We start from the raw sequence: 13138 nt of genomic DNA, 5'->3' as shown, positions 1-13138 counted from the left end.
CTCAACGTCAACAAAACTAAGGAGATGATTGTGGACTTCAGGAAACAGCAGAGGGAACACCCCCCTATCCACATCGATGGAACAGTAGTGGAGAGGGTAGCAAGTTTTAAGTTCCTCGGCATACACATCACAGACAAACTGAATTGGTCCACTCACATTGACAGCGTCGTTAAGAAGGCGCAGCAGCGCCTCTTCAACCTCAGGAGGCTGAAGAAATTCGGCTTGTCACCAAAAGCACTCTCAAACTTCTACCGATGCACAATCGAGAGCATCCTGGCGGGCTGTATCACCGCCTGGTACGGCAACTGCTCCGCCCTCAACCGTAAGGCTCTCCAGAGGGTAGTGAGGTCTGCACAACGCATCACCGGGGGCAAACTACCTGCCCTCCAGGACACCTACACCACCCGATGTTACAGGAAGGCCATAAAGATCATCAAGGACATCAACCACCCGAACCACTGCCTGTTCACCCCGCTATCATCCAGAAGGCGAGGTCAGTACAGGTGCATCAAAGCTGGGACCGAGAGACTGAAAAACTGCTTCTATCTCAAGGCCATCAGACTGTTAAACAGCCACCACTAACATTGAGTGGCTGCTGCCAACACACTGTCATTGACACTGACCAAACTCCGGCCACTTTAATAATGGGAATTGATGGGAAATTATGTAAATATATCACTAGCCACGTTAAACAATGCTACCTTATATAATGTTACTTACCCTACATTATTCAATGTTACTTACCCTACATTATTCATCTCACATGCATACGTATATACTGTACTCTACATCATCGACTGCATCCTTATGTAATACATGTATCACTAGCCACTTTAACTATGCCACTTTGTTTACTTTGTCTACATACTCATCTCATATGTATATACTGTACTCGATACCATCTACTGTATGCTGCTCTGTACCATCACTCATTCATATATCCTTATGTACATATTCTTTATCCCCTTACACTGTGTATGAGACAGTAGTTTTGGAATTGTTAGTTAGATTACTTGTTGGTTATCACTGCATTGTCGGAACTAGAAGCACAAGCATTTTGCTACACTCGCATTAACAACACCATGTGTATGTGACAAATGAAATTTGAATTTATTTGACTTGTAGATGACCTGGAGCCAGTGGGTCTGGCGACGAATATGTAGCGAGGGCCAGCCGACTAGGGCGTACAAGTCGCAGTGGTGGGTGGTATAAGGTGCTTTAGTGACAAAACGGATGGCACTGTGATAAACTGCATCCAGTTTGCTGAGTAGATTGTTGGAAGCAATTTTGTAGATGACATCGCCGAAGTCGAGGATCGGTAGGATAGTCAGTTTTACTAGGGTAAGTTTGGCGGCGTGAGTGAAGGAATAGAAAGCAGACTCTTGATTTGATTGTCGATTGGAGATGTTTGATATGAGTCTGGAAGGAGAGTTTACAGTCTAGCCAGACACCTAGGTACTTATAGATGTCCACATATTCAAGGTTGGAACCATCCAGGGTGGTGATGCTGGTCAGGCGTGCGGGTGCAGGCAGCGAACGGTTGAAAAGCATGCATTTGGTTTTACTAGCGTTTAAGAGCAGTTGGAGGCCACGGAAGGAGTGTTGTATGGCATTGAAGCTCGTTTGGAGGTTAGATAGCACAGTGTCCAAGGACGGGCCGGAAGTATATAGAATGGTGTCGTCTGCGTAGAGGTGGATCAGGGAATCGCCCGCAGCAAGAGCAACATCATTGATATATACAGAAAAAAAAGAGTCGACCCGAGGATTGCCTACCGTCTGTACCGTCTCTTAACGACCGTTCCACGGGTGCATGTTCATCAATTGTTTATGGTTCATTGTACAAGCATGGAAAACAGTGTTTAAACCCTTTACAATGAAGATCTGTTAAGTTATTTGGATTTTTATGAATGATCTTTGAAAGATCCTGAAAAAGGGGACTTTTTGCTGAGTTTAGCTAGGTAGCTTTTTAGCACATTCACCAATTTGTAAACAAGTAAGCTAGTTAGCTACCACATCCCTTCTGAAAAAAGATTATAGTCAGAGTGAAGTATAACTGCAGTATTCTGCAAATTCTGTCCAAAATGACTTTTTACTGCAGTAATTTTGCAGTGTATAAATTGTATAGAATCAGTTTGATCCCTTCTGTCGAAGATGCTTCTACCTTTTTTGATATTTTCAGTGGTATTGTTAACAATCACACCATAAAGAAAATATTTAAAAACGGGTTCAGCCCCTGGTTTGACTGTGATCTTACCTCAAGAATTGCATTTGGCAAAAGGCTCGGCCCACGCATACTCGGGCAGATTGGCTCTCATTCAAGCAAATGATAAATAAGTGTAGTTGGGCTATCCGGAAAGCCAAAGTTAGTTACTTTAAGGAACAGTTCATTCTCTCTCTCTGACCCAGATGTTTTTTTGGTATAAAGTTTCAGGAACTCTTGTAGCATCTCAGACTCAGTGAATGCCTGTGGGGACAAACTTTGTAGTGGGGAAGGGGAAAAAAAGGGAAGAGCATCGGGAATAGTGGGAGTGGGAGATGAGGAAACGTTGGACAGGCAAGGAGGCATGGCTGAGTCAAAGAGGAATCCTGACTTAATGAAGTGGTGATTAAAGGAGCTCAGTCATATGCTTTTTGTCAGTAACAACCACATCAACATTAAGGGACATAAGAAGCTGTGAGGAGGAGGGTTTATTGTGTTTTCTATCCCAATCTACTAATAATATGCATATCTTAGCTTCTGAGCCGGAGTAGCAGGCAGTTTACTCCGGGCACCTTATTCATCCAAGCTACTCAATCCTGCCCCCAGCCATACATACTGTGGTTCCTACAGTGGTTCCTCCTTGCGAGCTTACACCGTGGGACTTAGAGGTACCCAGCGTCACAGCTTCATTGCTCCAGACCATAGCAAAGGGGAGTTATGCATAACGAGTGCTCTTTGGGTCCCAGGGTTTTTATGACCAATCATATCGAGTGGTTCCAATTACAAATTTGACACGACCCACCCGTCCCGGTTGACTTACATTCGCGTCAGCCATCTTTACGGAAGAAAGTAATTATAACATAACGAGTCAAGGTAAAAATATATGATTGAGAACAATATGCTAGTTAACGTAGAGAAACAATTGTGTGTATTTTGTCAAGTTCTTTTTTTCAGTCATATCCAATACCAAGTGCATCACACTCCATTCTTTGAATGATGCCATGTCTGCATTACAATTATACACTTTAGTGTTCACCACTCCTGCTCATAGGACAATGATTACACATTGTAACTATGCAATAGTCTAGAAACATGATTTAAGCAAAGGATGATTTGTAATTCATATATACAGAAAGACAGTACACTACACTTCCTATGCATATCTAACTCCCTTCATCTGCATTAATCTGAGGAGGTTCTCCTAGCCATGCGGACGATGGAAAAAATGGCAGCAAAGTTTGTTTGTCACCAGAGCGGTTTAGAGCATACTACTATTTGCCTGTGAATAACCAGACCTTCATACAAACTTGCTATGCTGAATTCTTGATGCAGAACTGAAGATCCTGCCATATCCTGCCAGCACGCCCACAAGCGAGCCACACAGGTGGAAAATGATGCGTGGAAGACTGAGGAAGGAGATGGGATTAACAATCCAGGCTATTTGCTCTGAGACCGGCACAATAACGTAATGAAACAAGCAGGGAGCAGGTTTCGAACCCTCAACATTCTAGCCCAGCACACTATGGACTGTGCCTAAATATATGAATTGGGGTTAACCGATTAAGGCTAAAACCACTTTATCAAATGGAACATTTAACATGTGGAAAAGGGAAAAACTATTAGCTTTTCACAAGCGTAGCAGGATGGGCTATTAGCTGAGAAATGGACTTAAAGTAGTGTCTTATAGCCGAAATAAGTGAACCCCCCCTCCAGCACCTTTCCACATCTACCCACACAATTGAATGTTCTGAAAAAAGCAGGGGATATACACTGCTCAAAAAAATAAAGGAAACACTTAACACAATGTAACTCCAAGTCAATCACACTTCTGTGAAATCAAACTGTCCACTCAAACTGTCTACTTGATTGACAATACATTTCACATGCTATTGTGCAAATGGAATAGACAACAGGTGGAAATTAGGCAATTAGCAAGACACCCCCAATAAAGGAGTGGTTCTGCAGTTGGTAACCACAGACACCTGAGTTCCTATGCTTCCTGGCTGATGATTTGGTCACTTGAATGCTGGCGGTGCTTTCACTCTCATGGTAGCATGAGACTGAGTCTACAACCCACACAAGTGGCTCAGGTAGTGCAGCTCATCCAGGATGGGACATCAATGCGAGCTGTGGCAAGAAGGTTTGCTGTGTGTCAGTGTAGTGTCCAGAGCATGGAGGCGCTACCAGGAGACAGGCCAGTACATCAGGAGATGTGGAGGAGGCCGTAGGAGGCCAACAACCCAGCAGCAGGACCGCTACCTCCGCCTTTGTGCAAGGAGGAGCACTGCCGGAGCACTGCCAGAGCCCTGCAAAATGACCTCCAGCAGGCCACAAATGTGCATGGTCAGACACAGACTCCATGAGGATGGTATGAGGGCCCGACGTCCACAGGTGGGGATTGCGCTTACAGCCCAACACCGTGCAGGACTTTTGGCATTTGCCAGAGAACACCAAGATTGGCAAATTTGCCACTGGTGCCCTGTGCCCTTCACAGATGAAAGCAGGTTCACACTGAGCACATGTGACAGAGTCTGGAGACGCCGTGGAGAACGCTCTGCAACATCCTCCAGCATGGCCGGTTTGGCGGTGGGTCAGTCATGGTGTGGGGTGGCATTTCTTCGGGGGGCCGCACAGCCCTCCATGTGCTCGCCAGAGGTAGCCGGACTGCCATTAGGCACCGAGACGAGATCCTCAGACCATATGTTGGTGCGGTTAGCCCTGGGTTCCTCCTAATGCAAGACGATGCTAGACCTCATGTGGCTGGAGTGTGTCAGCAGTTCTTGCAAGAGGAAGGTATTGATACTATGGGTTGATATATTTGATTTCCATTGATCATTTGTGTGATTGTTGTCAGCACATTCAACTATGTAAAGAAAAAAAGTACTTAAGAATATTTCATTCAGATCTAGGATGTGTTATTTTAGTGTTCGATTTATTTTTTTGAGCAGTCTACACACATACATATATTGATTAATACACGTCAGATGACAAGCCTACTACATGCGCCTTGGTGTTAAACGCAAATCAGATACAATTAAGTTAGCTCCAATGGTTAGGATTGTTTTATATAAAACATTTTATTGGACATGTTAGAGACATTACACCCAAAGAATGTATCCAGAAGAAACATATAAATGACGCTCCTCAAAGAGGTCTTTGACATGTCGTTGACCTGTTGAGAGAGATCTATTAGTTCAGTTATGGTCTGCCAGGGTCTGAAAAGCATAACACAAGACCAACCTCTCTTCGGGTTGTCCTGATTCACACATTGTCCACTACAGGGGCCGCCAGAGGGACTACTGACACCAGATGACCACATCACAATGGACAAAGACCTAGGAATCAAAGATTTGATGGTGTCAGATTTTGAAAAAAAGGGATGATTTCCACACACAAAATTAATTGTAACCTGGCCACTCTGCTCACCCGCATCCTCGGCGAAGGAAAACATATAGACCTCAAAGCGTTTGACTTGAGGGGGGGGGGGAGTGGACCCTAGCGTCAGCTACCACCAGGTGGAAGACCACACGGTATGGATCACCGGGGTTCTCACAGCTGCCAGTGTAGAGAGAGGGACTAAGTTAGGAACAAGAAAACGCTGCAAACCCCAACCGCCTCGTAGCGGTGTCATGAATGTTCTGTGAGGATCAGATCAATTTACAGCAGAAGTGGGTTCTCCCCCTCCAGTATAAACTAAAGGAATCTTTGTTAACAGGCTTTTCCCACTAAAAATCACCATATCTTTAAAAAACATATTTCATATACACAATGTAAAGGCTCGAGACTTCCTACCTGTAGAGTGAGCACCTTTCTAGTAAAAAAAAAAAAACAAAAAACAAAAAAAAAAAAACAATATGACATTCATTTTCTATAGCTAATCTCTGACCAGTCTTATGTTAGAAATATTGTTTCAGTATTCACTTTTGAACGCGTAAGTGGGTCCATTCTGCTACTATATCCAAACCATCCTACTCTCATCACCCACTGAGGAACCAGCGACAGGGTTGATTAGCCCATCTTCCATGAAAGGATAATCCATCCTGTAGTTCTGTTCAAGACTAGTCATTGGAGCCACGAACAACCAACGACATTGTGACCTTGTGTAGCCAATCAGAGAGAAGACCCAATCACCTACCTTGCCACGGCAGTATCCAACATAAATACATTCATGCTTTTACTTCAAGCTGGTGCTGGTTCTTGTGTTCAAAAATGTATCAACGGTAAGTGTCCCTTATGGAACGGGGGGGGAGAGACATCTTTTAACAAGCCATCATATTGTGTCAGTCTGCTAGGGACCTGTGTGTTTAGCTAGTAATTCAATTTGTATGGTACTGAATCATAAGGCTGGGGTTTTTGCAGCTGCAAGGAGGATACAATGTCATGGTTAATAAGTTGACTTTATCAGTGTAATAGATTTCTTCCGTCTAGAGTGTAAGTCGGGAGACGGTAACTCTTTAAAACCGCTTCCTCGGCACCCCAAATCCTAACATGATTCATTTAGAGTCGGCTAACAATTAAACAGTCCTCAGATAATTCAAGGTCACATCACGACAGTGGTTTGTTGGTTTTAATTTCTGATCTTTTGGCCCATCAGACCTGGATGAATCTGATTTAGTACATTTACTTTTTTTTTAAAGATCATAAAATTGGGCTGCCTAATTGAAGAAAAAATGCATTTATTTTCTGTCAACAATATTATTTTTGGTCTACTGCAATGGCTTGTTAAATGACGGATGTCAAACATGTATATTCAATTACATTGACATGAGGTGAGATGTCCCTCTAAAATGGTTCTTAAAATTCTAAATGATCCAGAATGGTCAGACTACAGGCGACCTGAATATTGATCAATTGACCGTGGTTTAACCAAAGTTGCCAAATAGACAGTCGGTATCATCATCTTCACCCCGCTGATCCTCAACACTGGGGCCCCAGTGTTGATTTGAAGGGCACAGCTCTACTATACAAAGTAACCTACACATTGACAGTTTAGGCCTACTTTAAAATTGGCATCTTTGGGAGGTTAATCATTTACTGTTTAACTCCCAGATATTAGCAAAAAGGGATTTGTGAAATCTGAAGACATTACATTAAGAAACAAACGCCCACACCAAAGCCACTTGAGCCGACAGACGATGGTCAGGATTTTGCACAACGATATAGTTGCAGCTGAAGTGACAAATCTGAACTGCCCATTTCTTGCACAGCCATGTGAATGTGGTGTCTTCTCCTATGATACACAAAACATTCAGCCCGTTTTTTAAACTGCTGTGACATCTGATTTAATAAACAGCTGCAAAGTTACTCCCGTGTCCACATGGCCAAATTTAGGTTTTTGCGACCATTTCATTAAAAAAGGTCAAATTGCGTGATTTGATAGCATTTTGCAAACCCGATCCCCCAAATGAACGGTTTTGACCAATAAAGTTGCTTCACTACACTGCTTGGTGTAACATGTATCCAGATACTGAAAAGGCACCCACAAAATAAAGTGTAATTTGCAGCGTGCATAATCATAAGTCATTGTAGCCCATTACAATGTAGGAAAAATAAGTCATCTTTCAATAGTTACCCAATTTAAATTCTTGAGATAAAAATTAGGCTAGCGGAGTCGATATGTGGCCAAGTGCGCACCCAAATCAAAAATGTAGTAATTAAAAAAAAATGAACATTAGCTAGCAAGCTGCTACACTTGACCGTGGTATTTGTTCATGTTTAGCAACTCCCAATTAGCGCATTCCTCTAGCGGCATCAACTTCTGGGGATCCTGTCAACTGATCCTATTCCGTTTCAAACATCCATGCTGCACAGGCACGTGAACCATCCTTTATGTTTAGTGCAATAACTGTTTTAAACAGAAGACGTCACTTGTGCCTGAATTCAACCCAAAACCAACAAGTATTCAGTCAGTGTTAAGAGCAGTTGTATGAAACCAATCGGAAAGGCAAGCTAAGCTTGCCAGCCGCTCTTCATTTCCATTCGACTGACCATCAGTTCAGCTGAACACGGAACTGTAGCAAACCAAAAGGATAACATTGAGTAAAAAGGGTAGGTCACACCAACAACCTTTTAACACGAGAGTTCCAAATATCTTCAACAGTCGCCCCAGTGGGAGTTGATTTTATGCGCGTGATGTCAGAATGCACTCCGTTCCAAAATGTGCACAGTTAACCCGGGCTGACCTCAAACCAAGGCACACTAACTGCTAATTTTCTATAGGCCGTTCAAACTTCTAATTTTCTAAGTTTCACAAAAGTAGCCCATTTCACTGTTGCAGACCATTTCTATTTGAGAATTTAATGAGACGGACAAACTTTCCTTCAAAAGAAAGTCCAAGCACTTCCCCAGATCAGGTATACAGGTCTTGCACATTTATTGCTTCCCTTACAAATAACTGTGGACATGCGTGCATTCCTTTCAAAGTGCCTTATTTTCTGCGTGTTGTCATTTCTACTGTACCGTAAGTATAATGTACTTATCATTTTATTCATGCTTTCTGATTCTTGCCTAGATTGTAATGACACATGTGTAAAACACTTTTGAAGGTGGTACTGCATATGAGCTAATGCTAACGCCATACAATGCAGTCGGGTTATCACGTAAGCGTCTGTCAGACTCGACTGACTTATGGTATCTCAACTGGAGTACCCCCATTGTCTTGAATGCACTCAAGTCATTAGTTGATTTGAACACGGCAGAGTGTAAACTATGGTACCTCAGGGTTGCCAGATCAGACCTCCCTTCCCAGGGGTATTTAGCTTAGAAAAACTGTTGATAAATCCCCCATCTTAGTAATATTTCCTGCATCATCCTCTCCACAATAACCCCCCCCCAAGGACTTAGCTCAATCCATTTTTGGGAGGTAATATCTTGCAACTCTTTTTAGCTTTCGCGCTACGGTTGTATTTGGAGAGGTGACAACAATTGGCTTTTTGATTAGTTAACTGTAAACTACTTGTCATGTGTACGCCGTAACAAGTACAAAGATTTGTCACATGCGGAAGTGGCCAAACTAAGTTAAGATCTCAGGCAACGGGCGCAGTGAACGGCATGCCATATTTTCTAAACTAGATTTACATGGCTCCCTTGTACCGCATCACATTGTAAAACAAGTCAACCTGTTATTTAAACTAGATGATAACGTTAACATTTAAGGTGGAATAAAGTTGAAGACCTTTATTTCTCATCAGTACAAAACATTGTTTAGATGCTTTTCAGACAACGCGGTTTAGAGTTGTTTGTTGCAGCATACGTTCCATTTCAATGGTACGCTGCAGGGACCACTCAGCATGTGATCGTATGTGCCAGAATCTCCCATAAGTGTTAAATTTGGTGGCGATCTGGTGACAGACCGCACACGGCTTTTTAAGCATTGTGACCACTCAGGACCTATGGATGGGGGCATAGCCACGGTAGCCAAAGTAAATGGCCTGCCAAGCATGATAGGTTGCTAATTACTCAGGAACCACACCTGTGGAATAACACTTGTTTAGGCCCAAAAACAACATGTTACCCATTAATGATGAGATTCCACCGGGGTCGGGAGTCACGGTCCTCGTTGAGGGTGGCCCAGCAGTGGCCAAGCACCAGCGCTACCTTGGGGTCAGAGGACGTGGTCAGCTGCACCTCAAAGTGCAGAGGCTGTCTCAGTTACCTCACCACTGGATAGTCCTCCTCCTGGTGGAACATGTTACGAGGCGTCTGGAACACAGAACAAGACAACCAGGGGTCGTGTTCAGTGGGCACCATCTGAACTTGTCCATTAAGAAACGCTCGTTTATCATATCCTGTTGTGCCCCGATGAACACAAGTCATTTATAGCCAACACCACCCCCCCAAAAAAAAAATCAGCTCCTCACCGTTACTCCATAGCCACACCTGTAGATCTCAGAACACAAGAGTAATATATCATATGGCTTACATTTTTTTGGGAATGGTTTTGTAAAGGAGACCTTCCAAGATTCTTTTAGAGGCTAGGGGTCAAGTTGAAATTCTAATTTGCGCACGCTTACCCTGAGCGAGTCTCATTCTGACCATTAGTCAACCCGTCCCAGTCTCGGCAAGAGGCTCGTGGTCACGCGGCCTGGTCAGGAAGGCCAATGTGAGTGTGGTGTTGGCCACGTAGTAGCAGGAAACCTTTAACCTAAAAAGAAAAACCTTTAACCTTCAAGCAGTGGAGTGGACACACTGGTAGTAGAGGCACATTTTCCCTGTATACAAAGCATTGAGCAATTGGTGAAGGAAAAAAAAAACACCCTATAAAAGCTAATAGCCACAATTGTGATGCGTAATACACTTACTGATATTCCTCCTCTGAAGACGCCGTGGCATTCAGCTTCACCTCAAGTTCATCTGGCAAGGATATTTCGTTCTCATACAGCATGACATTGTTGATAAACTGTAGTAGAGGAATTGCTTATTACAGCCTGCAGAAGCAAACAGTCCGTATCACCTCAAGGTAATAGTCATTTTACCTTCCTGGTGGTGCCACAGGAGTTCACAGTGAAGTGGAAGTAGGCGAAGCGATAGTCGCTGTAGGTGGGACCACAGGCGGGGTCGCTCAGGGTCAGCTGACCGGGGTTCAGACCGGGAGCGGACTCACCTTCACCGCCAGCGCAGTCATCGTTCCATTAGAGAAACACTCTTGGAGGTGGGGGAGCAAAAGACAGGTAGCTATCAGACCTGGGTTCTGTATTTGTGACACTTAATTGAGCTTGAACCAATGGAATAGCACCAAAAGTGCAAACCATGCCCATCTGGCACTATTAGACTCACAGTATTTGCAAGGAACCCAGGTTTGGTAACCATGTCAAACGACTATTTATCGGAAGCGATTGTTCGAGAACCAACCAGTCAGCGTTTTGAGGAAGCTGCAAGCCAGGGAAAAGTATTTGATGTTCATGTTGTAAGGATTCAGAGCCACATCCAATCTGCTCCTGACAGAGGACGAGTGCACCGACTGGGAACCAATGGGAGAGTTCATTAGTCCAATATTGTATATAGGGTAAGGAAAGCGAGGCTAGCTGCAGCAATGTAGGTTAACATGTTTTGGGAGAGCGTCGTACCTCAAACACTGCGTCCGGCGAAGAGAAGGGCAACGTGATGGTGAAGTCTGCTCGCCCTCTGTTAACCTCTTGCTCCTACCTGGCACGCAGGCGTCCCAATGCTAATAGTATTAGTTAAAACTCAAACGTTCATTAAAATACACATGCAGGGTATTGAATTAAAGCTACACTCGTTGTGAATCCAGGCAACAAGTCAGATTTTAAAATGCTTTTCGGCGAAAGTATGAGAAGCTATTATCTGATAGCATGTAACACCCCAAAAGACCCGCAGGGGTCATTTTTTAAAATTCAAAAGTCGACGATAAACTTTCACAAAACACTTCGAAATACTTTTGTAATGCAACTTTAGGTATTAGTACACGTTAATAAGCGATAAAATTCATCAGGAGGCGATGTCAATTCTATAGGTGTCTGTTTCGAAAAAATGTCTTGGAGAGAGCTCGACCAAAACATCCGGTCGGAGACCGGAGGGAATCGATTCCCTGGATTCGGTTAGACCAAGAACCAATTGCGAATCAAATGAAAAGACTCTAGACAACGTGTGGAAGCTGTAGGCACTGCAACCTCGGCCTCATTTAATTCGATTCACTTTGAACAATTCCTTGAAGTCGCGGATGGATATTTATTTCCATTTTCAGTGATCAGATATTCCTGCTCTTTTCGATGAAACGCACGTTCTGTTATAGTCACAGCCGTGATTTAACCAGTTTTATAAACGTCTGGGTGTTTTCTATCCACACATACTAATCATATGCATATACTATATTCCTGGCCTGAGTAGCAGGGTGCTGAAATGTTGCGCGATTTTTAACAGAATGTTCGAAAAAGTAGAGGGTCGACTTAACAGGTTAAATACTGTTGAGCAAGCTCATGGTTAAGCAGCCGCTTGCCATCCAAGACCATGAAAAAGGGATATTGGTTCCTGTCCACAATGATGTGGAAGTTCTCCTGATCACAGTTGCCAGTGACTGAGGGTGGCACTACAATGACAAACATGGTTGTGTTCATTAAGCACAAAAAACAGGAAGGTACTACTTGAACTAGTCCAAGAAGAAGCCCTTGTTTTGCAAAGGTGGGCCTGAATAAACACGATCCTGGCAAATCAGGAACAAGACAACGGGGTCCAAATACTCTCAAGCTTAAAATTTTCTTTGTAGAGAGACCGCATAGGATAAACCTACAGTATGGCTAGTTGGGCTTTCACTGACAATTTCCTTTCAGGGCAATCATTAACGAGAGGAAACCATTCAACAGTAGTCTGGCATAGTCCAGAGATATACCAATGTCCAGCAGTACAGCATCCACAACGGCAGAGTGAGAGAAAGGAGCGTACTCTGGAAAGATGACCAGGCCGTAGATCAGCTGAAGAGTGAAGGTTGTGACACCTTGTTCCGCCCTTCTCTGTAGTGAAATTAAAAGCATTGGTCAATTGATACAACAATGCTAACATAACCTTATTCAACATCAAGTGACAAGTACATATGGGGACTATATTAAAACAAACTATATACTTAAAGTAAAACCGAGCAAACTACTCGATTCCATTCATTTGCTATGGGCTCGCGCTAGTGTTCCGGCTTAGTCAGCGTTCTTATTAAGCCGTTTTTCAGCCTTGGGTGAATTTGAAGTCCTTCTATTGTCCAGCCTGTAGCTAGCCAGAACGAATTTACGAAAGCACAACAACTATACCGTGTAGCTAAACTAAGAATGACGAGACACATTTTCAATGATGTATGAAATTGGAGTTGTTCTTCATCAATAAATAATGAAGCAGGTTAATTTTATCTCTTATTCTTATCCATATTTTTTGAAACGGTTGTGTCTTTAGTATCCTTAATGTGATGACTTGCTATTTTATCAAATCGATTACCTA

The 13138-nt window shown here is 43.2% G+C and overlaps 1 long non-coding RNA gene and 1 pseudogene across 1 annotated transcript; both read right to left on the bottom strand.

Moving 5' to 3' along the window:
- Positions 1-5496: 5496 nt before the first annotated feature.
- LOC123995517 lies at positions 5497-10552 on the bottom strand (annotated as a pseudogene).
- A 16-nt stretch (positions 10553-10568) lies between these two features.
- On the bottom strand, positions 10569-10843 carry LOC123995878. The gene is made up of 2 exons (XR_006831902.1): positions 10675-10843; positions 10569-10598 (listed from the first exon to the last, which is right to left on the bottom strand). It is a non-coding gene; the product is annotated as an uncharacterized LOC123995878 (long non-coding RNA).
- Positions 10844-13138: the final 2295 nt, after the last annotated feature.

The sequence above is a fragment of the Oncorhynchus gorbuscha genome, linkage group LG14 (assembly GCF_021184085.1).
Source record: "Oncorhynchus gorbuscha isolate QuinsamMale2020 ecotype Even-year linkage group LG14, OgorEven_v1.0, whole genome shotgun sequence".
In the NCBI taxonomy this organism is placed as follows: domain Eukaryota; kingdom Metazoa; phylum Chordata; class Actinopteri; order Salmoniformes; family Salmonidae; genus Oncorhynchus; species Oncorhynchus gorbuscha.
The sequence above is the reverse complement of the archived record's forward strand: the minus strand, read 5'-3'. Positions and strand labels throughout refer to the sequence as shown.